The sequence below is a fragment of the Suricata suricatta genome, chromosome 2 (assembly GCF_006229205.1).
Source record: "Suricata suricatta isolate VVHF042 chromosome 2, meerkat_22Aug2017_6uvM2_HiC, whole genome shotgun sequence".
In the NCBI taxonomy this organism is placed as follows: domain Eukaryota; kingdom Metazoa; phylum Chordata; class Mammalia; order Carnivora; family Herpestidae; genus Suricata; species Suricata suricatta.
In genome coordinates, this window is record NC_043701.1 from 177068572 (window position 1) to 177081195 (window position 12624).

Genomic DNA, 12624 nt, shown 5'->3' on the forward strand with positions numbered 1-12624 from the left:
CTCTCTCTGCCCCTCCCCTGCTGCCTCTCTCTCTGCCCCTCCCCTGCTGCCTCCCTCTCTCTCAAAAATAAATAAAATAAGCATTTAAATAAGAAAATCACTTGGCTTTTAACAACATGTCTCTCTCTCACACACGTGTGATTTCATATTATGTTATGTGGGGGATCAATTTCTCAACAAAGTCTAAGCTGTAACAACACTTCATCGTCTGAATAACAGTCTTGAGCTTAGGCTAAAAAAGCGAGGCAACTTTGATGGGAGGGATATGTTTAAAAACCACTAGCCTTGACTGGATGCGGGGAAATGTGAAACCACAGTTTAGCATTAGAAGAGCCTGTCCATGTGTAAGCCAATAATTCTGCAGAGAAAAGGACAAGTCAGAAAAATGTAATTGAGAAGCAAAAATAGGCGATCAACTGGCTTTGTTGCTCTAAGTGTAGCTCACGGACCAGCCATAACCAGCGTCCATGTCACCTGTGACCTTATTAAAAATACAATCCCAGCCCCCCTCCCAGATCTACTGAGTCAGAATCTGCGACTTAACAAGCCTCACAGGTGATCTGTGCACACACGAAGCTTTGAGAAGCACAGATTCAGAGCACCAACCTTCAAGTCCAACTGCCAAGGTTAGCAAGCGGTTGATTTGCGAAAGCTTCAGAAAAGGAGTTCAGCCAAAGAGTAGAGATCAGGATGGCAGATGAGAAAGATCTCCATTCACTGACAGAAGCCACCTTGACGGTGCTCACGATGGCTGTGGAGACAGACGAAAGACCAGCGGGGCGCTGGGTCATGGGGTGAACAGGCTGACACCATCTGATTCACAGAACAGTTTTCACATCATTTAAAATGGAATCACCAGGGGCGCCTGGGCGGCTCAGTGGGTTAAGCATCTGACTTCGGCTCAGGTCATGATCTCAAAGTTTGTGAGTTCAAGGCCCATGTTGGGCTCTGTGCTGACAGCTCGGAGCCTGCAGCCTGCTTCAGATTCTGTGTGTGTGTCTCTCTGCCCTTCCCCCACTTATGCTTTGTTCCTCTCTCTCTCTCTGTCAAAAATAACCATTAAAAAAATTAAAGCAAAAGGGAATCACCAGACAGCTCACATAAGACAGAGGGAGCATGGCACCCGTGAAAAATTCTTTCCAGAGAATGAAACCTGAATGGAACCCCACCCCTCAAATCCCACTTTGAAGGAAATTTGGGGGACAGAGGAGCATGTTAAATGACACCACTGAGGCATAAACAGCAAAGTCTAGAATATTTTGCCCATGGGGAAAAGTGGGAAACCATTAGCCTCACCCAAGTGCAAGGTTGGGTGGTTGTTCCTTGATTCAGATGCACCAACTATAAGAGGACATTTCGGGAGTATCAGGGGAACTGAATACGGACCAGGTGTTAGATGATATGAAGGATGTGGGGAACAATTGCCATGTTATATAGAAAAGGAAAATTCTTTATCCATTCCATAAACCTCCTAAAGTACCTACAGGGGAAATGATATGGTGTCCAGGGTTAAAATGCTCCCAGAAACAACAAATGTGGGGAAGAAGAAAAACAAGGTGGCAGAATGTCGACAATCATTGAGAAAGTAGGTGATGGAAACCTGGCGGTCCATTATGTAATTCTCTCTACTTCTGTGTATGTTTGAAATTTTCCAGCATTAAAAGTTAAAAAAAAAAAACAACAACAACATGTCTGTCCTCGTATCTTGGTTCCAATGCTCCCTGGCTGCGTGGGCAAGTGAAAGTTACTGAGCCTCTCCGGGCCTCACTGTCACCCTCTGTAACAGGGATAAGGATGGCACCTGCACCAGAGGCTTGTGGGAGGACTGCAAAGGTGATACAGGCAGAACGCGTTAGAAACATCTGGCACATGGCAAACACCCAATAAACAACCACCACTGATTCGATACTGATGGACTGGCTCACGTTCTTTCCAGAAAAAAATCAAGACAGGCATCTTGGAAAGCCCTGAATCAATAAAACCTTGTAAAGACTGAGGCCTCACCTTATGGAAACATTAGCAAATACAAAACCGTCAGCTTGTTTGGATTCCGCTGGAAGACAGTGGAAGCCTGACTCACCACCCACTCTCGACTGGAAGATCGTAAGCGTGGTCTAAACATGCCAACTCCGTGCAACTGCAGAACTCTCTCTGCACTGAGTCTCCAAGCTCAGAAGAACCCACAGGATCCTTCTAGAAGGGCATCTTGTGCTATTTTTCTCTATTGAGATTTCATCGATGTTCTGTTTCAGTTTTGCAGAGTCCACGTGCTAGCACCGCACAATCCCGACGTGCAGCTCTAACTATGGGGTATCCCAGAGTTACCTGGGGCGCTTGGCGAACTGCTTACAGACCCCTCCCTTCCGGTGGCCACATTGTGACTTTAAATGACTACCTCCTCTAAAGAGCCTCAGTTTCTGCATCTGTAAAAGGGGCATAAAAATACCAACCTTGCAGGATCCTTTGAGGATAACTGAGTTAACACCCCTAGAGAGCTCTCACTCCAAGGCAGATTCCTGGGGACGGCTGGTTCTTGCTCAGAGGTGATTCCTCGCACGCCTCAGCCTTTCCCCACCTCCCTCTTTTGCTCTAAACAACAACAACAACAACAACAAAAACCATTTTGCTCCCCATTGGCCTTTACTCTGGTGCCTCCTTTTCTATTTCCTCCCAACCCGGAGGCATCTGTGGGACCCACATCGTGCCCCAGCACATCCGCTCTGCTGCTCCCTGAATCTTCATATTCCCGACTCTCTGGGCAGCGCCCTGGCCTTGACCTCTCTGCCCTGAATTAGAAGAACAGGAACATTTAAAGACACTTCACACAGTTCTTTCTCACACTGGCCACCAGCCTCACCGCCCCTCCCCCCCCCCCCCCCCCCCCCCCCCCCCCCCCCCCCCCCCCCCCCCCCCCCCCCCCCCCCCCCCCCCCCCCCCCCCCCCCCGCTTTTAAATTTCCAGCTGAGCCTTGGTCACGTCTCTCCCTGCAAGGCGTGTCTGACATCCATGGTACCCGGATGGAGACGCACACTTGTTTCCTTTTCCAAGAACATTCCTATTCCCCTTGAAAGAAAGGGAAAGAACAAAATAAATGCTTTCTGGCTCTCCATACCATTTCCTAGAGGAAACCGTGGCCTCATAAATTTTGAGCAAATTACTAAGTCCCAAGGCCCGGCGGTGGCAGCTGACGGTCCTGAGAGGTGGAATGACAGGGAGCAGAGAGTGGGCGCTGCTGGGCCAGCGAAAAGTGGGGTGCCTGTTCCCTGCATTCTCGCAGGATTGGAGCATGCATTCTCTTCTGCTTTTAGAATATTCCAGATGCTTTGGTGTACTGCATAGCCTCGGCAATGTGAGCACCCCTCCAGTAGACCCCAGAGCATTGGCTGGGGGACCAGGTGGTTCAGGATCCGGCCCAGGTGACCCCAGGAGGGGGAGGGGGGGCCCCTCCCTGTCCTTTGGGACATGGTGCAGCCCATGTGACAGTAACGCAACATCTAAAATCACACTAAAAGTGGACATAGACTGAAACTCACCCTTCCCATGCTCAGATTCCCACCCCTCCCGTGTAGCCCTAGAGCCCCCCACCCATCTGCATCCCCATGCGCTGAGCGCCCCTGTAGCCTGGGCATTGCCCGCGGACGAGAGAGGTGGCCTCAGGCTCAAACCAGCAGATGGAATAGCACACAGGTCTCCTCCAGGGCACTAGCCGTTAACGCGGCCAGGCTCCGGCTCGTCCCATCAGCCGCTGGTCACTGCCGTCCAGACACTCTCTCCTCATGTCATTAAGAAACACCACTTTCGTAGCATACCAGCAGCGGAGAAGCCCCGTTAGGGATTTTCTAGAAGCTCCTAGGCCGACGGCCGAGTACTGCCCACACAGCCCAGACAGGCATGTAAAGCACACGGTCCCTTGCTAGCCCCGGGGTGCTCCAGGGGACCGGCCATCCAGTGTCCCCTGGGAGCTTGTTAGAAATCCAGACTCTGGGGCTCCTGGGTGGCTCAGTCGGTTAAGTGTCCAGTTTCAGCTCAGGTCATGATCTCACGGTTTGTGGGTTCAAGCCCCACGTCGGGCTCTGTGCTGACAGCTAGCTCAGAGCCTGGAGCCTGCTTCGGATTCTGTGTCTCCCTCTCTCTCTGACCCTCTGCCCGCGCTGTCTCTCTCTGTCTCTCAAAAATAAATAAAAAACAAACAAACAAAAAAAGAAATCCAGATTCTCAGGCTCCACCCAGGCTGCTGGACCACTTCTTCATGTGACACGGTCGCAGGTGGTTGGCAAGCACAAGAAAGCCCGAGAAACAGTCATTCATGCAGATCGCTGTTCAGCCAAACCATCCGAGGGAGCCATCAGCTCCTGGTTGTATCCTTCGCACATTGGCTCTACCCTCGAAGCCTCGTGGAAATAGGACGTGGGGAGGGGGGAGGGGAGGAAGTGCTATCTCTGGTTTGGATCCTGTTACACGCGGACTACACACTGGTGTGCCGCCCAACTCTTCTCCGGGTGCGGGGCGGACCAGGATGCCGGGAATGCTGTGGATCCCGACACACAGCCGCAGGTGGTGATGCTGAGCTCCGCGTTAGACAGGTCCGCGGGTCCCGCCTCAAACTCGCGGGGACACAGGATCCCACCCAGCAGACAAGCCAGCCACATCTTTGCACTGCTCTTTCCAAGGCGCTCCATCATAATTGCAAGCGTTATTATCATAGTGTTCACAGCCACACTTACAGAGAATTTAAAAGCCCAAAAATGTATGTAGTTGAGTCTTGTAATTGTCCATGAGCACTTGTTCGTGAACCTGTGGTCCCATGGATGGTTTGTGCTGGGAGCTCGGTGATCAGAACCTGGGGAAGGTTCTAATGAGCTTCAGAAGGCTCCACGTGGCAGGTGGAGGGAGAAACAAGCTGGGAAACCAAAGCTGGATGCTAAGCCCGGAGCAACCCAGCACCGGGAATGGACGAACTGGAACTTGGGTTGTGAAAGACAGGAGGGGCCGGGGACCCATATCTAACCCGCACAGAGAGGCCCGCACAGCCCAGAGGGCAAAGTTCTCCCGAAGGTTAACAGTGAACTTGAGGCAGGGCTCACAGAGCATGGTCTGCTGACTCTCATCCCCGCTGGCCTTTCCTTCTGGTTTTATTTGGGTTCACTGAGCATGCCCAGCACAGGCAAATCCAGAAAGACAGCAGATTAGTGGCTGCAAGGCCAGGGGTGGGGGGAGGGGAGGGAGAGGGCATTGACTGCTAACAGGGAAAGGCTTTCTTCTGGGATGATGAAAATGTTCTGGAACTCTACGTAGGTGTGATATAGCACATCACTGTGAACGTAGTGAATGCCACCAAACTGTGCATTTTAAAATAATGATTCTTGGGTAAATTTTACTTCAGTAAAGAAGTGAGAAACTGTAAGGCCCCAGAGGTCATGCATTTAAATCTAAGAGGGGGCACCCGGGTGCCTCAGTCAGGTAAGCTCCGACTTCGGCTCAGGGCATGATCTCGCGGTTCGTGAGTTCGAGCCCTGAGTCAGGCTCTGTGCTGACAGTTCGGAGCTGGGAGCCTGCTTCATGGATTCTGTGTCTCCCTCTCTCTCTCTGCCCCTCCCCTGCTCACATTCTGTCTCTGTCTCTCTCGCTGTCTCTCTCTCAAAAATCAATAAACATTAAACCTACGAGGATATTTTTCTCGTTTGGGTGGAAAGGTCTTTCCGGCTTCGGTTTGCAAGACCCTCTCAGGTCCCTCCCTAGTTGGCCACAGCCTCAATGCTCACAGATGCCCCCAAGAGAGAGAGGGAGGCAGGAGGCCGTGGGCTGGGCTTCTGGGCTCCTTGTTTTGTGTGACCCTGGGCAAGACATTTAATGTCCTCAAGCCTCAGTTCCCCTCTATAGAATGGCTGCACACAGGTAATTTCTCCTGTTTCATAGGTGAGTGTAACCAACAAACGGACCAGGCGTGTGAAATCCGTCCAAACACCCCGTGCAATCATAAAAGTAGGTTTGCTGTCAGGCAAGGGCTAGAAGCAGCCTGCTGATTGTAGGCGAAAACCCACACAAATTAGATTGTAGGGAACCCCGAGAATCCATTCGGTCCAGCCCCCAGCCTCCAGGGGAGAATGGCCATGCTCGGCTCTGATGCACTGGATTATTCGAGATGCTGATTCTAGGCCAAACCGTAGGTGTTGTTGTGGAAAGAGAACAAAAATGGATGAGTGAGATCTCTGCCCATGTGGAAGGTGCCTTCTGATCCCAGGGACAAGCAGTTGGCATGGGCTGATGGCCCTAACACACACCGCTCTCTCTCTCGTGCACGCCTCCATCAGGCGAATGTTCAGGAGTCACCCCTCTGTGCCCATGAAAGAAGACAGGGTCCTGCTGTGGGCAATGCAGGGTGATCGTGAGGCCATACACAGACTCATGTGAACAAGGCGGCCACCCAATCCACCTGCCCATCTCACAGAAATGCCACTTCTTTGAGACTAGCATTGGCCCTTGGGCTGTGCCATTTAAGTTATAGAAGCCCCATGAAACCAGAAGCCATAGCATTGGTGTGACCAGTTTACCAGACTGCTGGTCAACCCAGAAAGCAGAAAGGCAGTAGTCGGCAAGACACAGGTCAATACTGGGCACCCAGAAGAGAAGGGAGCACAGAACAGGAGGTCTGGGCCGGAGTATAATGTCCACCCCTGGCCAACCCGGCTCACGGAGCCAGACAGAATGCCTGCTGGGTCCCCAGGAGAGCAAGGGTGCTCAGGCTGTGAGGAATAGGGGGAGACAGAAAGTCAGGGAACATCTTCTAGACCCACGGTCACCAGACCAGAGCTAGGAAGAGCCCCAGTAATGCCAATTGTGACATGAGAGGGACAAGACATTGAGTCACTGACTCCAGTGGAGACATCGGCCCAGATGAGCTCAGATCAACCAGACAGTTCATTAAACAAGAGCGTGGGCCCAGAAGCCGCCCGCCCAGTAGAGGCTCAGGACAGGAAAGTCCGGATGCAGAGAGGGGAGGGGTCGGGGAAGCGGACCAGGCAGGGACTAACCTGCAGATAAGGGGTGCAGGGCATGGGGGTGGGAGCACAGGCCAGAGAGGGGCTAGCCTGGGGGCGCAAGCTCTCGGGGGAGGGGGAGGGCAGTGGGGAGCAGCAGACACCTGCTGTACAGGCCGTCCATGAATGATGGATAACAGGGGTGGAAGGGAAGGGGGAGGGGGAGAAGACAGAGGGAGAGAAAGGGAGGGGAGAGACGGGAAGGAGGGGGCAGTGGGGAAGGAAAGGGTGGGCAAGGAGGCTGGGACTGAGCGCAGAGAAGTGGACATGCCACTCACGGACCCAGGAGCGGCCCGTGCCAGCCCCGCTGCAGCCGGCTTGGCTCTCGGCCTCCCCAGCCTGCCTGGAGCCCATCAATGCCGCCTTTGTGCTCCAGGTACCAGACCAGCCCCTCCTCCGCCACCCACGGGGAGCTCAGCTCAGGCCTCGCATCGGCTGGTACCCCACGAGGCGGGTCACAGGGCAGGGGGATGGCCTCCCTCACTGGCACCAGAAGCTGCAAACAACCAACTCATCACTGCCCCTTTGTGTGGGAACAATGGGGTCCCCAAGAGCTCTGCGGCCAGAGACAGGAAGTCTCAGGACAATGACCTCCCTTCCCCCGTTTCCTCCTCTGCGTAAAGCTGTGGGGAGGAAAACCATCTCAGTGTTGGAGGCGCAGTGGCTCAGTGACCCAGGCGGGTCCAGGTTCCCACCTGTGTATTGTCATCACCTCCGACGCAGTGACCCGCTGGGCCATCGTCTTACCCTATGTGTGGCCTCCAGGGCCCCTCACACCTCAGCCTTATCCCCTGCTCTATTTTCATCCCTGCTGGACACCACAGTATATACCTACTGGTTTGTTGTCTGACTCTCTTTACTGAAACGCAAGCTCACTAGAAACAGAATTTGTCTCGTTCAACACAGAATTCCATGGCACTTAGTAGGTGTTCAATAATAGACGGAATCTACCCCCTTCACTTCCCACAATGCATTTTGCTCTCCCCCACCTCTTAAAGCTCTGAGCTCCGCTCATGCCGTTCCACGGGCCCAGAACACACTTCCAACCCCTCCTTTTTCTGGACGGGTGTCATCTAGTCTCCAGTGTTCAGCTCAAGGGATTCACAGCCTCAGGGTGGGCTCAGTGCCTCCTCCAGGCCAGTGGATTTGCCACATTGAACTGAAATGATCAGCTTGGGCGCGTGCATGGCTCAGCCAGTTAAGCGTCTGCCTTCGGCTCAGGTCATGATCTCGTGGTTTGTGAGTTCGAGCCCCGCGTTGGGCTCAGCACAGAGCCTGCTTCGGTCCCCCTCTCTCTCTGCCCCTGCCCCACTCACCCTCTCTTTCTCTTTTAAAAATAAACTTAAAAAAAAGTGATCAGCTTATGTACAACTGTTTCATCCAACAGGACTGGAAAGTCCTCGCGGGCAGGAGAAAACAACATCATCTTTAGTTTTACTAACCTCAAGTTAATCTTCAGTATTTCCATCAGTTATGAACACAGGCCCCCACACCACAGCAGTATGAGTGGTATCTGTGACCATAGCCCATCTTATAAGTGTTGCAGACGTTGTAAAATAGCATTTACCTCCTCATTACCTTGAAATGTAGTTAGTGCCATACTTGTTCCTACAGTCTTATACCCATACTGACTTCCATTAATAAAGAAGCATATGCATTATACCACACATTTTTAATATTTTCATAGTCGTTACATTTTATCTCAGTACCCTTGGTGTCCTTTGTAATCTTGTATATTTTATATAAACCATTATTCCAGGGGTGCCTGGGTGGCTCAGTGGGTTAAGCGTCCAACTTCGGCTCAGGTCATGATCTCACAGTTCGTGGGTTCGAGCCCTGCGTCAGACTCTGTGCTGACCGCTCAGAGCCTGGAGCCTGCTTCCAATTCTGTGTTTCACTCTCTCTCTCTACCCCTCCCCCACTCATGCTATCTCTCTCATAAATAAACTTAAAATTTTTTTTTGAATATTTAAAAAATAATAAGCAAAACCATTATTCTAAGAAGGTCATTGGATGACTGAGGGGTGCCCGACCTCCTGGAGGTCAGCCACCTCTAGGATTTGGGTCTCCCATGATGAAAAAGAATAGATGAATCTCCCCTAGACCCGTGCTCTAAGAGGTGAGACAGAGAGTGGACATGTGCACAGGTGAATACTAATGTCACTTCCATCGTGAGCACCACTGTAAGAACACAGAGCAGGGTAAGGGGTTGACAGAGGAGGAACTGTCTGGATGGTGGGTCAGGAAAGGGTCTCAGGAGGCAGGATGTTTGAACAGAGACCTGGAGGAGAAAGCGTGAGCAGCACAAAGAACTAGACGGACACCATGGCAAATGCAAAGGCCCGGAGGTAGGCCTGAGAGGGGCATGCTGCAGCGTGGCTAGAAGAGGCGGGGTGGGAGGTGCAGATGGGGACGGCAGCCGGCTGGGCCAGGCCTGCAGCACTCTGGTTCAGAGCTGGGCTTTCATCCCCAGTGTGATGGGGTGTGATGGGGGCTACCCAAGGTGTGACAGTAAAAAACCAGACATTTCCCAATCAAATTTACAGTCGAAAAGATCATTTTGAGGGCGCCTGGGTGGCTCAGTCGGTTAAGCATCCAACTCTTAATTTATGGTTCGTGAGATCGAGCCCGGCAACAGGCTCTGTGCTGACAGCATGGGGCCTGCTTGGGATTCTCTCTCTCCCTCTCTCTCTATGTCCCCCTTTCCCCAACTCACACTCTGTCTCTCTCTCTCTCTCAAAAGAAATAAATAAACATTATTTTTTTTAATTAAAAAAAAGATCATTTTGACTGCCCGAGGGCGATGGAAACAGAGGCCAGTAAAGAAGCCATTGTATTCGCCCAGCCAAGAAACAATGGAGCCTTGGACCAGCATGGGAGCTGGAGAGAGGATACAAAGTGGTTGGATCTGGAATATATTTTGACAACATAGATGACAGGATTTCTGATGGCCCGGAGGCGGTGCGCCCGGGGGGCAGGGCTGAAAGAAAAGGGCCTAGCAGCTCCCGGCTGGGGGGCCTCAGCAGAGCAGGGGGCCAGTGCCAAGATGGAGAAGCCAGAGAGAGGAGGTGGTGGGGGCAGCGGGGCCTGGCGCTCTGCTCCTGGTCACATGGGTACCAAGTCCAAGTCCCCAGGACCTGGGCCAATGACATGCCCGTCCTCATCCACTCTACCCATCAGGCAACTCTTCCGTGCTGGCCAAGTCCGTCTGCTCCTGAACACTCCCTCTCACTCCCCTCTCGCCCAAGGACCCCCATCTTCTACTCACACGTGGGGTCCAGAGAAAGCCCCCTCTTTCATGCAGACTTCCGGAAGTCCTTCTTCCTCCGCACCCCTGCGCTTCCAGGTCCCTCCTTTTGACTCGGCGGACCCTACCTGCGTCTGGTCACTTCTCTTCCATCCTCTCTCAGTTCTGTAGGTCCCTTCGGGGTGGGAGAGGTGTCCCCAGGATGCTCAGAAGGGCGCCGCGCACTGCAGGTGATCCTGGGCTGGTCTCAATGCATCTCAGATGCCGTGCAACAAATCAGAGTGTCCGTGGGTCCGCCGGCAGCTGAGCCGTTGGCTTTGAAATCTTTGCTTGATAGTCTCTGCACATGAATAGTGAGTGAAAAGCAACTAACCGAGTTATTCCATAAAATTTTATTTTTTATTTAAAAAAATTTTTTAATGTTTTATTTTTGAGAGAGAGAGAGAGAGAGAGAGAGACAGCGTGAGCAGAAGGGCAGAGAGAGAGAGGGAGACACAGAATCCGAAGCAAGCTCCAGGCTCTGAGTTGTCAGCACAGAGCCTGATGCGGGGCTTGAACCCATGAACTGCGAAATGATGACCTGAGCTGAAGCCAGATGCTCAACTGACTGAGCCACCCAGGTGCCCCAAAATGCGACATTTTAGAGTGTCTGGGAGGTTCTGAAATTCTTTTAAGGATATTGGCATCTCAAGCAGAAAACCCACCATAGAGTTGGTCCTATCAGTAGGCCAGGTGGCAGCCAAAGCAACACCTAGCTTGTTGGGAATTTCTTTTATTTTTTTATGGTGTTTTTTTTTTATGTTTCTTATTTATTTTTGAGAGACAGAGAGAGACAGCATGAGCAGGGGAGGGTCTGAGAGAGAGGGAGACCCAGAATCAGAAGCAGGCTCCAGGCTCTGAGCTGTCAGCACAGAGCCCCACATGGGGCTCGAACTCATGAACCGTGATATCATGACCTGAGCCGGACGCTTAACCAACTCAGCCACCCAGGCGCCCCGCTTGTTGGGAATTTCTTAACTAGCTTTCAGATCTCGCTGGCAAAACATGGGCATTTCCTTTTAGAGGCGCATCTCTGCCTCTATGGTGTCCTCTCGTGAAGGCGGGGAGAGATGATTCTCCATGTCTCCAGACTGTCAGTGTTGTCTCTGCCCCGGCGGTCAGGTCCGTGTTGCAGCAGGTCATCACAGGTCCGCAAACACTGCAGGATGCTCTTCTTCCTCAGCAGGGATGTTCCAATTCCCTGCCTGATTAGAAACACACAGCTTGCTCTCAACAGCCCACTGCTGTTCGTAAGTGACACCCTAAGAATGGCCACACCTTGGAGCCAACCCGTAAGTTCAAAAGTATAGTCTGTTTCTATCATGAGAGCCCCCTCCCTTCCCAAGGGTCCACCAAACAGACAGCCGGCTGTGCACCCGCAGATTCAGCAAGAAAACCATCCCCCACATTGCGGTGACCCAAGGAAGGCTTTCACCTGGTGATCTCAGTGCATCTTCGACAGAGGGACAGGGTGACTGGATGCCGCACTCATTCAAAGCTCCACCAAAGACTAGAGAGCCTTTGACAAGAGCAGTGGGGCAGGTGCAGAAAACTCTGGCTGGTTCTCCTCCTTCGATGTATTCAAACTCTAGCGCAGAAGGTGAGAGTTCACCAGGCCTGCCCCCGTGTGCCACATGGAGGAGATACAGTCACCAGCTGCTGGTCCAGCCACGGGGAAGGGCTCCAGGGAGAACCTGGACATGAGAAATGACCCCGGGGACCTGACAGGCGCCATGTTTCTGACTTCAGGCGGCGGTTCTGATTGGCTCTTCCAATTCTCTGCTTCTGGGAAATGAAATTAGCGCAGGCTTCCGGGAAGACAGAATCAAATTTGTATCCCAGCCCAGGCACGAAGGCACTTTTTCACCTGGCCACATTCTCCACCTCTCTGATGCTCAGTTTCCTCCTTTGTAGAAGAAGCATAATACTTGAAGGGGTGCTTGCAGAAAAAAAGGAGAGCGAAATGGCTCTGAAGTTCAGAGAAGCATGCTTGGCACACAGCATCTGCTCAGTAAATAGTGACTGTTGATCTTAGGAGGCATGACCCAAACGGTAATTGGAAGACAGTCAACACTCTAGGGCAGGGTCTCAATAGGGCAGCCGTGAGTGCAAGCCAGCCTACAAGTATCCCGAATGAGATGCATTTGTTTGTTTTGGTTGTTTTTTGTTTTTTTTTTTTGCCACTCTTCTGGTGTCACTGCACAGGCCGTGTTCACAGCTGTGAACCGACCTGCCAGCCCCCCGTTTCTTCCCCACCCGCCCCCCCCAGCCTGCAGTGCGCCCACCAAGCAGTGCGGGGCG